We start from the raw sequence: 12,179 nt of genomic DNA on the forward strand, positions 1-12,179 counted from the left end.
CAGGCTTTTCTCTGGGAGGAGCGTGAGTGTGTGCCCCTTGCGAAGGAAGCTCTGTAGCACTAAAGTAACTCAGAAGTTAGGATAGCAACAGAGCTTATTGCTCTTGTTATTATTGTTATTATTCACTTCTGGGGAAATTTTGAGTAGTACTGCTAGGATGCCACATCACTCTCACCTCTGTTTAACCCAGGCAGACTCTCACCCCTTTCCACACAGAGGTTCTTGACCCCACAGAAGATATCCCTGTAGATCCACACTTACAGAGGGGTGCATTAGAAATGGCTGCTTCACGCTTCCATGTTAGGCAGGGTCCTTGTGTAAGAAGTTTCTCTGTTCAGCAGGGATGCATTGTTCATAGTTTACTTCAGCTTGAAACTTCTTGCATGCCAATGTGAAACTATTAATCAGTTATTTTCTGTTTACTCGTTCTGTTCCTTTACTGTAAGGAACACGGTGATAAAGGTTTTGCCAAAAGTATAACATTGTCTGTTGTCAATATCTATTCTTGAAAATATCTGAAAATGCGTACTTTCCTGCAGCTTTTAAGACAGAAAGTCTTCCATTTACACTGTACAACTGACTGGAAGGGAAAATGGGTTGCAGAATTTATCCTGAGGATAATCAGAAAAACGGGGCACTCTGCTACATTTAAAAACAGGATTCTCTAAGGAAGCAATTCTGTGGAGCAGGTACAATGCTAATTTATGTTTTTCTTGTAAAAAACCATATTTTATGTAGGGATTTTTCCATCCAGAAATATCCATGTGCCTTTATGTTCTACTTGAAGGATGGGTTCACTGCAGTGTGGTAGGCTATATCTCCAAATACTCACTGCTTGCAATGCTGAGAACAGGAATTTTCACTGGAAATTTTACCAGTGCTTCATTGAGGTCTTTACCCTTCTGTTCTGCATAAGCCATTTGATGTTCCTAGCATTGATGCCATATCAATCTGCACAAAAAGTGCAGCATTTGGGAGAGTCCTGCAAGGCTTCCATTGAAGCTGGAACTGTTTTTCCTACCAATATTATAGAGCCAAATCCTAAATAATGAAGCAGTATTGCAAAGCAATGAACTATCCATTGCTATTTTGTTTTAGAAAGTAACATATATGGTTTTATACTTCAGTCTATTATGCACAGAATGTGATTTTTTTAGTTTATTGCTAATGGCTTTTAGTTGCATATTTTTCTCAGCAATGGCTGAAGCTCTATCTTTTCAGAGATCTGCTGTATATGTAGTGCAAGGTGTATACACATGATCATCTTCACAGCCATAAAAAAATAGAAACATGAACATAGAAATGCAGAAAAATTGGAAAAGACCCTTGAGATCATTAGGTCCAACTGTTAACCCAGGACTTCCGAGTCCACCACTAAACCATGTCCCTAAGCACCAAATTTATGTGGTTTTCAAATATCTCCAGGGGCCATGATTCCACCACCTCCCTGGGCAGCCTGTTCCAATGTTTGACCACTCTTTCGGGTCATAATTTTTTCCTAACATCCAATCTAAACCTCCCCTGGTGTACCTTCAGGCTGTTTCCTCTTGTCCTGTCACTAGTTATCTGGGAAAAGAGACCTACCTCCACCTGCCTACAACCTCCTTCCAGGTACTTGTAGAGAGCAATAAGGTCCCCCTTGAGTGTCTTCCTCTCCAGACTAAACAACCCCAGTTCCCTCAGCTGCTTCTCATAAGACTTGTGCTCCAGACCCTTCACCAGCTTCATTCCCTTTCTCTGGACATGATCCAGAACCTCTTGAAGTGAGGTGCCCAGAAACCACTCTTCAGGCTCGGCCACCCAGCCAGCTTTTAACCCAGCATAGAGTGCACCCGTCCAAGCCATGAGCAGGCAGTTTCTCCAGGAGAATGCTGTGGGAGATGGTGTCAAAGGCTTTACTAAGGCCCAGGTAGACAACATCCACAGCCTTTCCCTCCTCCACTAGGCAGGTTGTCTTGTTGTAGGAGACCAGGCTAGTGAAGCAGGACCTGCCTCTCATAACCCCGTGCTGGCTGGGCCGGATCCCCGGTTGCCCTGCACGTGCCGCGTGATGGTGCTCAGGATGATCTGCTCCGTAACCTTCCCCGGCACCGAGGTCAGGCTGACAGGCCTGCAGCTCCCCGGATCCTCCTTCCCGCCCTCCCTGTAGACGGGCATCGCACTGGCTGACCTCCAGCCTGCTGGGGCCTCCCTGGTTTGACGGGACTGTTGGGAAATGATGGAGAGCGGCTCCGCGAGCTCCTGCGCCAGCTCCCTCAGTGCCCTCGGGTGGATCCCAGCCGGCCCCACAGACTTGTGCGTGTCTAAGCGGAGCAGCAGGTCACTGGCCGTGTCCTCCTGGGCTGTGGGGACTTGGTTCTGCTCCTCGTCCCTCTCTTCCAGCTCGGGGGGCTGAGTGCCCTGAGGGAGCTGGTCTTGCTGTTGAAGCTGGAGGCAAAGGAGGCATCAAGTACCTCAGCCTTTCCCTCACCCTTTGTGTCAGTGTTCCCTGCCGCACCCAATACAGGGCGCAGATTCTCCCTGGCCCTCCTCTTGTTTCTCATGTACTTGTAAAACCAGGTTTCGTTATCTTTTACAGCGGTGCCCAGCCTGAGCTCCAGCTGGGCTTTCGCCTCTCTAACCCCTGCACAGCCCCGCGACACCCTCACAGCCCTCCCGAGCTGCCTGCCCTTCCTCCAGAGGCGGTGACCTCTCCTTCCCTGCCCCAGCCCCAGCCCAGCTCTCTGCTCAGCCAGGCCGGTCTCCCCCGCCGGCTGGTCTGTGGGCACACGGGGACGGGCTGCTCCCGCACCTTCCACGTTTCCTTCCTGAAGAAGGTGCAGCCTGCCGGGAGCCCTCGGCCCCTCGGGACTGGCTCCCAAGGGACGCCGCCGGCTGGTCTCCTAAACAGGCCGACCCCAGCCCCTCCGGCAGCCCAAGGCAGCGGTTCTGCTGACCCCCCTCCTCACTTCTCTGAGAACAGAAAGTTCTAGCGTCTCATGGTGGCTGTGCCCAAGTCATCCTGTGCCCACCACATCACCCCCCAGCCCTTCCCTGTCTGTAACCATTCGGCCCAGTGGGGCATCTCCCCGCGCTGGCTCCCTGACCAGCTGTGCCAGTGTCTTCCACACACTCCAGGAACCTCCTGGGCTGTTTCCTCTCCGCTGTGCTGTATTTCCTGCGGACACCTGGTAAATTGAAGCCCCCCATTTCCCAGCTGTAGGAAGTCTTTAACCTTCTCACACACATGCTTTGTGTAAGGTATAAATTCTCCAATGTGGAGACTGTGTGTGCAAGCACCTCAGCACACACTTTGTAGTCTTTGTGTGTCATCGCTGCCTGGGTCAGCAAGAGAGAGCAGCAACTTCTTTCCAGGTTTTAAGTACATAAGTCTTACGGTGAGGTCCACATTTCAGCACACAAATCTTTGTACAGTGAAGTCTTAATGTCCTGAATTAGGTGTAAAGACATCAGGGAGTCGCTCTGTATGCACTTAGGCAGCGAAGCCTGACCAGTTCCTGAAGACTTATGGGCTAAAGTGAAATCTCTGGGGAGATGTTAGATCTGTGAACAACCAAGTCTTTCTATGAATCAGACCACAGCTTATTGAGGCATGATTGCCTTGATGCACAGAAATTGTACAGCAATAGATGAAAGTTTGATGTGGAGTCCCCAAAAGAAGGATATTGTCATGTGTGTAGGTTTAAATGCCCAGCTGAATCCCAAAGTCAGCAGCAAATTTTAAGGAGACAGATTTCACACTCTCTCTTCTCAGTCGCAATCAAACATCACTCTCGGCGTCATATCTGCTGACTATTGATTTTCTTTTTTCATCTGCTTAGCTGATGAAATTAGGCCTGTGTCACATAAACAGGACAAATGACAAACTTCAGCCTGGTGGAACCTGGCGGTATGTTTTCCATGGACAAATGAAGAGACAGGTTTTGATAAGGCTGGAATGGCACTGAAGCAAAAGCAGTGTTTTATTTACTAAAAGAGCAAGTAGTGCTACAGGCATCATTGAATGCTTTATAAGGAAAGCGAATATGGAGGTTATATGAATTTTAATGTCCTGCACAGACCGAAGGTCATAAACTGCTAAATGTTTTCTAAGTTGGTAATCTAGTTGTTTTGTGCAGATTATAACAAACATCTGAATATCCTTATAGGCAGGTACATTATAGGTGCTGTCATCTCCTAAATATTTTCTTTTTATTTTTTGTTTTATTTTGATTGGGGGGTGGGGGGTTGGAGAATTGTTTCTGTTCAGTAACATTGTCTTCCACAGCTAATATCTGGATATTAAATGGCTTTTCACTCATTCTAATATTCTTGGTATACTAAACAGTTACTGAAGCTTTCTAGAACCACTACATGCATCATAGGGATATTTAGCATCATAAAGTAAATGGCTCTGAAAATGAATGGTGATATGATTTTCGACTTTCCCAATTCAGTTTTAAAGTACTCCCAGAATTTCTTTAAAGGCTTGTTCACCCAGCTCAAGAAAAAGTTTGCCACTGAGACCAGTGAGTTCAAATACATATACTATCCCATTATTATTAGTTATTGATGAACCTCAAGCCTCTAATATATTTTTCTCTAGCTTTCTCTCCCACCCCTTCCAATTTGCATGTTTTTTTAAACCAAAGAATCTCAGGAACAGGGAAAAGCAAATAAATGTATATATTTCTATTATTACATTGTATATCCTGCTTTCTAACTAAAAAAAAATTAAATAAATGGCATTTTGTTCATGCCCTACTTTTAATTTTCTATTGGTAATTAAAATAGGTGGTTATAAATATTGTGTCCTTTGAATCATTAGTAAGTTTTGTTTTAGTGCTCGTCAGACAATCTTGTTAAAAGACTAAAGTCATATTGTCCTTTTTGTGCTAGGCTTGTTTTCCATAAATTGCCAGAAAACAATTTATTCAGTTTGTCTTTCTTCCAGTAATTGATTATGCGGATATTATTTATCGTACTGCTGCAAGCACATCTTTGCATAAATTGGATGTGCTTTATCATTCTGTGTTACATTGTATTTACAAATGCTCTATTTTCTGCTCATCATTGACGACTTTATTCCATGGTAAACTTGTCTTCATTAGAAGGGCTTAAGCATTACTGTTCATTTATCAGCAAGGGAATTTGGAGAAAAGCCCCACCATGTTTTCTATCTTTAGCAAATTCTTTTCCCCAACAAATATGCTTTCAAATCCTGTAGTGTTTTTTTCCCCATATGAAAATCCAATAAATAAGAAGAATGATTTTTCTTAGCACCTTTACCCTGTAGGTATTTCTTTTAGCTGCTATTAAAGTTTGCAAGTGATTTCAGTTTTACTGTTTGAATAAAAGAGCCAATACACTAAGGAGATGCAGCATGCCTGGCATTTTCTGGAGTCTTAATGACTGTGTTCGTCAGGTCATCTCTGTTAAGAGAATTAAGTTCCCAGACTAGCAATTTACTTGGTTAAAGGAAGGGTTGGCTGGGTATCTACACTGTTTATTGTCTTCTTCCTAGTCATGAATACTGCCCACGCATGATGTTTCAGAATTTGACTGCGTCCAGGGAATGCATTCACAAGTATGATTCATTTTCAGGTATGGAAAAACCTTTTCTCTTTATAGCCTTTTTCTTCCTAGCTAAGAAAGTATTTTGTCATTGCTTTAGTGAGATATAATTACAGTAATTCATCTGCAGTGAAAAAATTTCAGGTTTGAAAATCTCATCTGTGATTGCACAGGTATAAATGTTATGTTAAACCATAAAAGCTGATATTAGTGTAAATAAGGGCTCAACTTCCTGTGGAGTGAGAGGCATTGGCTACCTCCACTGGAATTAGCAGGCTGTGAAAGTGCTTATAAATTCACAGACTCAAGCCCCACAATGTGTATGTCAAATCATAGCCCTCTCTTGCATCTCTCTGCATGATAATGGAGGACCCAGCTGCAACTCTTTTTACTTCAGAAAAGGTTTCCAGTGCCAGCACAATCCCTGTTCTTTACTGGGTACCAAGAAGTCTGAGGAAAAGTAACAGGAGAATCAATGTGCCATCTGTTATGTTGAAACATTGCTACTATTTTCAGCTGTGGGACATCTCCAGTATGGAAGCAGCGAGAAGGAAATGCCCCCCCCCCCCCCCCCCGCCCCCGATCATTCCAGCATGATGTGCACACGTGCATGCATGAAGTAAGGATGTCTTCCTTTTAGAATTATATTATCAGAAGAGAATAGAGTACCCACCCAGCACACTGTCCCTGAGCTTCTTCAGCAGAAATACCTTGTGACAAAAGGGTGGGAAGCACAAGACTATTCCTTATGCCATTGTTGAATACAAGCTCATCATTGCTGGCACCTTCAGAGATGCCTGCATTACTAGACAGGAGGAAAAGAGAGGAAGGCACTGTGTAGTCCACAGAGTAAGTACTCACACAACATATAGGACACCTGGATTGTGTACTTCATACTGTATTAGGAAGAAGAGGAATCAAAGAAAGGTGTGCTGCTTTATTATTATATTCCACTTTTTTTCTTTTTTTTTTGTTTTGTTTTGTTATATTGGAGTAGATCTCTCAGGGTATCTTTTCCTTTTTTTTTTTTTTTTGTTATTTTTGCCCGAGTTTTTTGAGAATTAGAACTAGTGTCTGATAAATATCTAAAGGAAACAGGCATAACGTTGTAGCAAGCAGTTATGTGACTTATCTATCTTTGAATAATGAGGCTTGAGCCATAGTGTCTTCTCTGATATTTTCTACATTCCAGTGAGTCACCACTTGGTTTGCTGGTTTGTGAAGTTGCCTTTGGGTATACTAATTCAACATGTACATTGCATATGGAACTATTTAAAAATTCTTCTTTACAGGCCTCTATAATCACCTTGACAGTCTTGCTCATATGCATGTACAATTGGTTGTTAAATATTTGCTTTTATTTGCAGCAGATTTTTCAGAATCCACAATCTTTTTGAAATACTCTTTTTAAGGAGAAAAAAACTCCAGAAACTAAACAATCAAATGTTTGTAGATCACCTTTAAAACAACAGGCAGAGCTGCGGACTGTATATGTCATGTATATAGATTTATATATAGGTATAAACATTTATAATATATAGGACATTTGCATATATAAAGTATGTGTATTTTGGTTTCCTTGATGTCACATAGGATGCCTCCACATATGCTTCTTTTTATATGAGTTATATTTCTTTTGGTGGGTGCTTGGTTGTTCCTGTTGCAGGGCTCCAATACATTTTTTCTGGAACATTTCCCCTTCCACCCCTTGCTGTTTCAATTAGTTTCCCGTTCCATAGAAAAATGAACCTTATCTGATATGAATATGGAACCTGTGTAGTTAAATTTTGGTTTCTACAAGCAATGATTGCTTGCTTGAATGTTCACACAAGGAGAATCTAAAAGAGACCCAAGCATAGCTGGAATGAATTAAGATTTAAATTTCAGCAGGTATTCATTGAAAGCTTTTTTTTTTACTTTAAAGGCATTCAGTTCTTCTGATGGTAAAAGATTCACCTAGCTCGACGACTGTCTGGACTTTATTGCTAATTGTAAGTCACTGTGCAGGCTCACCAGCTGTACAAGGAAAAATAAAGTCCCTAACCATACATCTTCTCTTTGCATCCCCTTCCTTGGGGCTTGCTTTATTTCCAAAACCACAAACTCTAAACCAGAACAAATCAACTCAAACTGCTCAGTAATAATCACCCGAGGCCCTTCCAGCCTCAGCCAGCTGGGAGAAGATAGCACGCAACCTCATCTTATGAGATTTTCTTTTGTACCAACCTTCTCAGTTCTTTCACACCACCACCAAAAACACTGCTACCTGTCCAGTAACCCCTTATATGCCACATTTGCTTTAGCCCACAATACACTGTTCTTTTGCAACAGCTGCATATGCCGAGTACCGTGTTTTCACACATGTAACTCAGATTCCAGAAAAATATAAAAAAAAGAGATCCCTTAAAAATGAATCAATATTTCAAAATAGGGCCTTTCATAATGTGAAACCTGAAATTGCAAGGACTCATGTTGAAGGGAATTCAGGGAATTTCTGGGAAATAGTGAGACCTGGAGTAAGTTGGAGTAACTTTTGCCTTGATTAATTAGCACATTACAACTTGCAGTGATTTTTAATTGCAGGAGTTTCAGGTTTTAAAGATAACCAGTATACCATTATAATACTATATGTGTTCATCTTACCACACTGGAGGAGGAAAACAAACTTAAGATTGCACACTCTCGTTACTATCAAACAGGAGAAAATAATACATATGTTTATTTATAGATCTGAAGCTTTTGGGATATGCAGAATATTGAAGTATGAGCACTTACATTTGTGTGGACATGTGAACCATTGATGGTGTATCTTTTGCAAACTGACAAGGAAAACTTTTTTCCTGAAGCTTTGCTTTCTTTGTAGGAAGGGCTAACCTGCTGCAGTATTTTTAAAACACATGATGGATCATTTGAGTTGTTCTAGAGAAGAGCTACGCTGCCTGTCAGTTAGATGGTAATACAGAGCCTGCACAGATGAAATTCACTTGGAGTTTTATTTGCCTCTGTAGCAACTGAACAAATATCTCAGAGACTGAACTTGTGCTACATAACTAGTAGTCTGATTTCTTCCAACAAACCGGTTTCATTGAGCCAGAAGGTCAGTGCGGAACAAGTTTATGACGGTGTGCTACGAGCATGTTGTAAATAAAAGCTAATAGATTTCAAGATAGGTAAACTGCAGTGGAGGATTGCTAAAAGCTAATAGATTTCAAGATAGGTAAACTGCAGTGGAGGATTGCGTGATGCTCTAGTGCCGGTACAGCATGTAAAACCTGACACTGTTCTACTTAGCAGCAGCAGTTTGTTACTGGAAGAGGTAAAACCCACAGACTAAAAAACAAACTAAAACCACCCACAACCTCTGAAAATTAAAATCTAAGAAAAGATTGTCAAATCAAATATTTAAAGCTAAAAAAACAAAAAAACCCAACAAATAAAATTAAGCTGTACTTGAAAATTTATTAATTCTTGCTAACTAGACAAAAAGAGAACTACCATATGGCCCTTACTGCCATAAACCATTAATTTGGGGCCCAGCTCTTTTGAAAACTCTCACTGGCTAAATCAGGTCTTTCATTTCAGCCTGAAATCTAGAAGGTGCTTAGTACCCTTGCTTTCTGCCTCCCTCTCCTTTTCTTTCTTTTAACCTATATGGCTGATTTTTAAGTCCTGTTGAGGAATGCTTTCTGCAGTATTTAACAGCAGAGGAAATGGAGACGAAGCAGCTCACCTGTGCCTCCCAAAGTGTAGCTGGAAGGAGAGAGCTCTGCAGCTGATACCATGTAATGCAGCCTTCGAGCTTCTGCACTGTCAGTAAGATGGGACCTGACGACCGGGGGGGGGGGGGGGGGGGGGGGGGGGGGGGGGGGGGGGGGAAACCCATGGTTTTCTGGCCCTGCCCCTTTCTCCACCTCTCTGCTCCAGGGAAAGAAAAGGATTGTCTGCCATGGGATGTGTTTGGAGGAGGAGCAAGAAGATCAATTGGTATGTAACTACATTACAGTGTTAATCCTATTTGCAACATTTTCTATAACTAGGTTTCCTAGGCATCGGGCTAGTTTTATAGGCATAATATCTTTTCATGGTATTACATATAATATAGTATATGAAATATAGCATATGCCTGAGATGGTGGCTTAGCAGGATCTGAGTCACCAGTATGTTCCCTGTCACTAAATTTAACCTCTGTTGGAAATGTTGTCAAAGTAAAGCACTTGGAATTAAGTGTTTTGAAAATGAGAGTGTGATCACTAAAAGTAGCTGGCCTATTGATTTAAACAGGAGCACAGTTAGGTACTGATGGTGGATTAAGGGCGTATTTTGATAAAGCAAGAAGAAAAATAGATTAAGAAAATGTAGTAAAATAAACTGTAAACCAGATTTTTTCCTATTGTACTATTTTACTAATAGCACGGACTCCATCAGCAAATCTTTACATGCTACTCTCGGCAAACTTGGTGCATGTTGTGGTTTCACACTCAAAGCCATATGGGTTTCAAAACTAAGCAGGAGGTTGTATATGAGAGCATGGTCCTGCATTGCCCCTTTGCAGGGTCTGTGGAAGGTTTTGGAATTCAGCAGAGTCAGGCACCAGACAAAGGGGTAGAAGGTTTTGCAAACTTCTGAACAACAAGTACTCACATGGGTTTGTGTGGCAGAGACTGAATCTCTGGTGAACAGCTTGCTGCAGTTACAATTTTAATGAAAACTGAAAGCTTAAGTGCTACCATTTTCCATATCGCTTTTCCCCTAAAATGATTTATTGACCACTTATACATGATACATTCTCCTGTCGTGAATAACACACTATATATTTATTTTCATGAATAATGGCTACCATTTTAATTGATAGTTTCAGAGGAGTAGATTTATTTCTACAATGAATAAAACTGCTCTCAATATACAGCCTGTATAAATTATTTTAGTATGTATTCCAGTTGTCCTTTTGCAACCCAGTATGCTTCTAATCCGAACAAAAATCAATCAAATAAGATCTAATACATCACTAACCAGCAGCTTCTACAAAGCACATTAAGAGATTTTTCTATAATGTTTTTAAAATTTGTCTTAAATGGTGTTGCCAGGAGCTTTCACTGAACCAAGGAGCTTTTGACTTGGCTGATATATCTGTCTGTAAGATGTCTGTTTCGTTCCCTGTTAGCTTATTTGTCTTTTACTGACATCCTACCTGTATACATATGACGTCTCAATTACTTTACTCAAGCACAACATCTCAATTATGCTACCCTTTTTTAGGTAAAAATTTAAAATTCAGCTATGTTAATAATCAAATATTGATTCCTGCAATGCATAAGCTTGTACAGGCAGATGATGTATTTTGCATTCGCTCCTAAGTATGAGAGCAAACACAGAGAGTCAAGCCTATGAAGGATTCTCTTAACCAAGAAGGTGATCACAGTTCAGAACCGAAATCCCCATTACTTGCAAATGATCTCGTTCTGATATTAATGTTCAAGTCGATACATGCTGTGCGCTCACAAATATGTCTCGATTGTATGCTGCAGGACTACAGATCTGTTAAAGGAATAAACCTGCATGCATTCTTGTTTGTAGTACAAAAACCCAAAGCTGGCTGTGAATCATTTCGAAACAGAAATAAAATGTTACAAAGCAGGGACTAGCTGTCTTCATTAAAAACAAGCAAACAGAACCCTAACCAAACAGAAATTCCTGAACAAATTGCATTGCAAAACATTGGCCCAAATATCTTAACAATATATTCACCTACCGGTAGTTTTAGAGAGCCATTATTTATTCTTCAAATTCAGGAATGATACAGTTCTCTCTTGCCCTTTAATAAGGATTTCCATATACTAGAGTTTTCTTAAGGCATTGTTTCAATCCATATGTAAACATTTACATAGGGAATTTTACATCCATTCAGAAATCCCAGAATGAAGCACCAGTACTGGAAAGTTTAGGCTGGGGTATTTTAATATTTTTCAGTATGTTGAGAGATTGGTGATGGGAACGCTGTCAGATCTAATGGGTGAGGGACAGAGGGAAGAGTTTGTGAATGCACTGTAAATGACATGATCCAAATTTGAGTTCCCAAGAATGAATTTCAAAATGTGACATAGGTTTTGGCAAAGACAGAGAGGTAGAATCCACATAAGAGAAAAATATATTTGGGTGGGTGCCTTGTCTTGAGTAAGGTGCTTCACCATCTACTACATCAGTTAATTAAGTGCTAAGTGGCAATAATATTTGGAGCCAGGTTCTACTTTCTATTCATAAAGCACTTCGAGGTGTTTTTTTTTCGTTGAAAGACACTGTTGCGGGGTAGAATGTTAGTAATGTATCAAGATGTTTTAATCACAAGAAGTATCGCTTACAGATCTGGCATTCATGCCAGATGTGCTGTATAATGGATGTACAGCAATTTAGCATTTACTGTACCTTATTTATAACGTTGTCTCTGTTTTTGTATATGTTTCCTTAGCTAAAGCTCTGGTATTTGAATGAAAATGGAAGTACAGACTATATAAGAATTTGAATAGCTTTTATCTATGTCTGCATTAACAAGCAATTCCTTTTCTTACTCTAAAATAAATAAGCCATTTGCTTGAGAAAACAGAAACTAGAAACTGTAGTTTTCTATTTGT

This window comes from Falco naumanni, chromosome 1 (genome assembly GCF_017639655.2).
Source record: "Falco naumanni isolate bFalNau1 chromosome 1, bFalNau1.pat, whole genome shotgun sequence".
In the NCBI taxonomy this organism is placed as follows: domain Eukaryota; kingdom Metazoa; phylum Chordata; class Aves; order Falconiformes; family Falconidae; genus Falco; species Falco naumanni.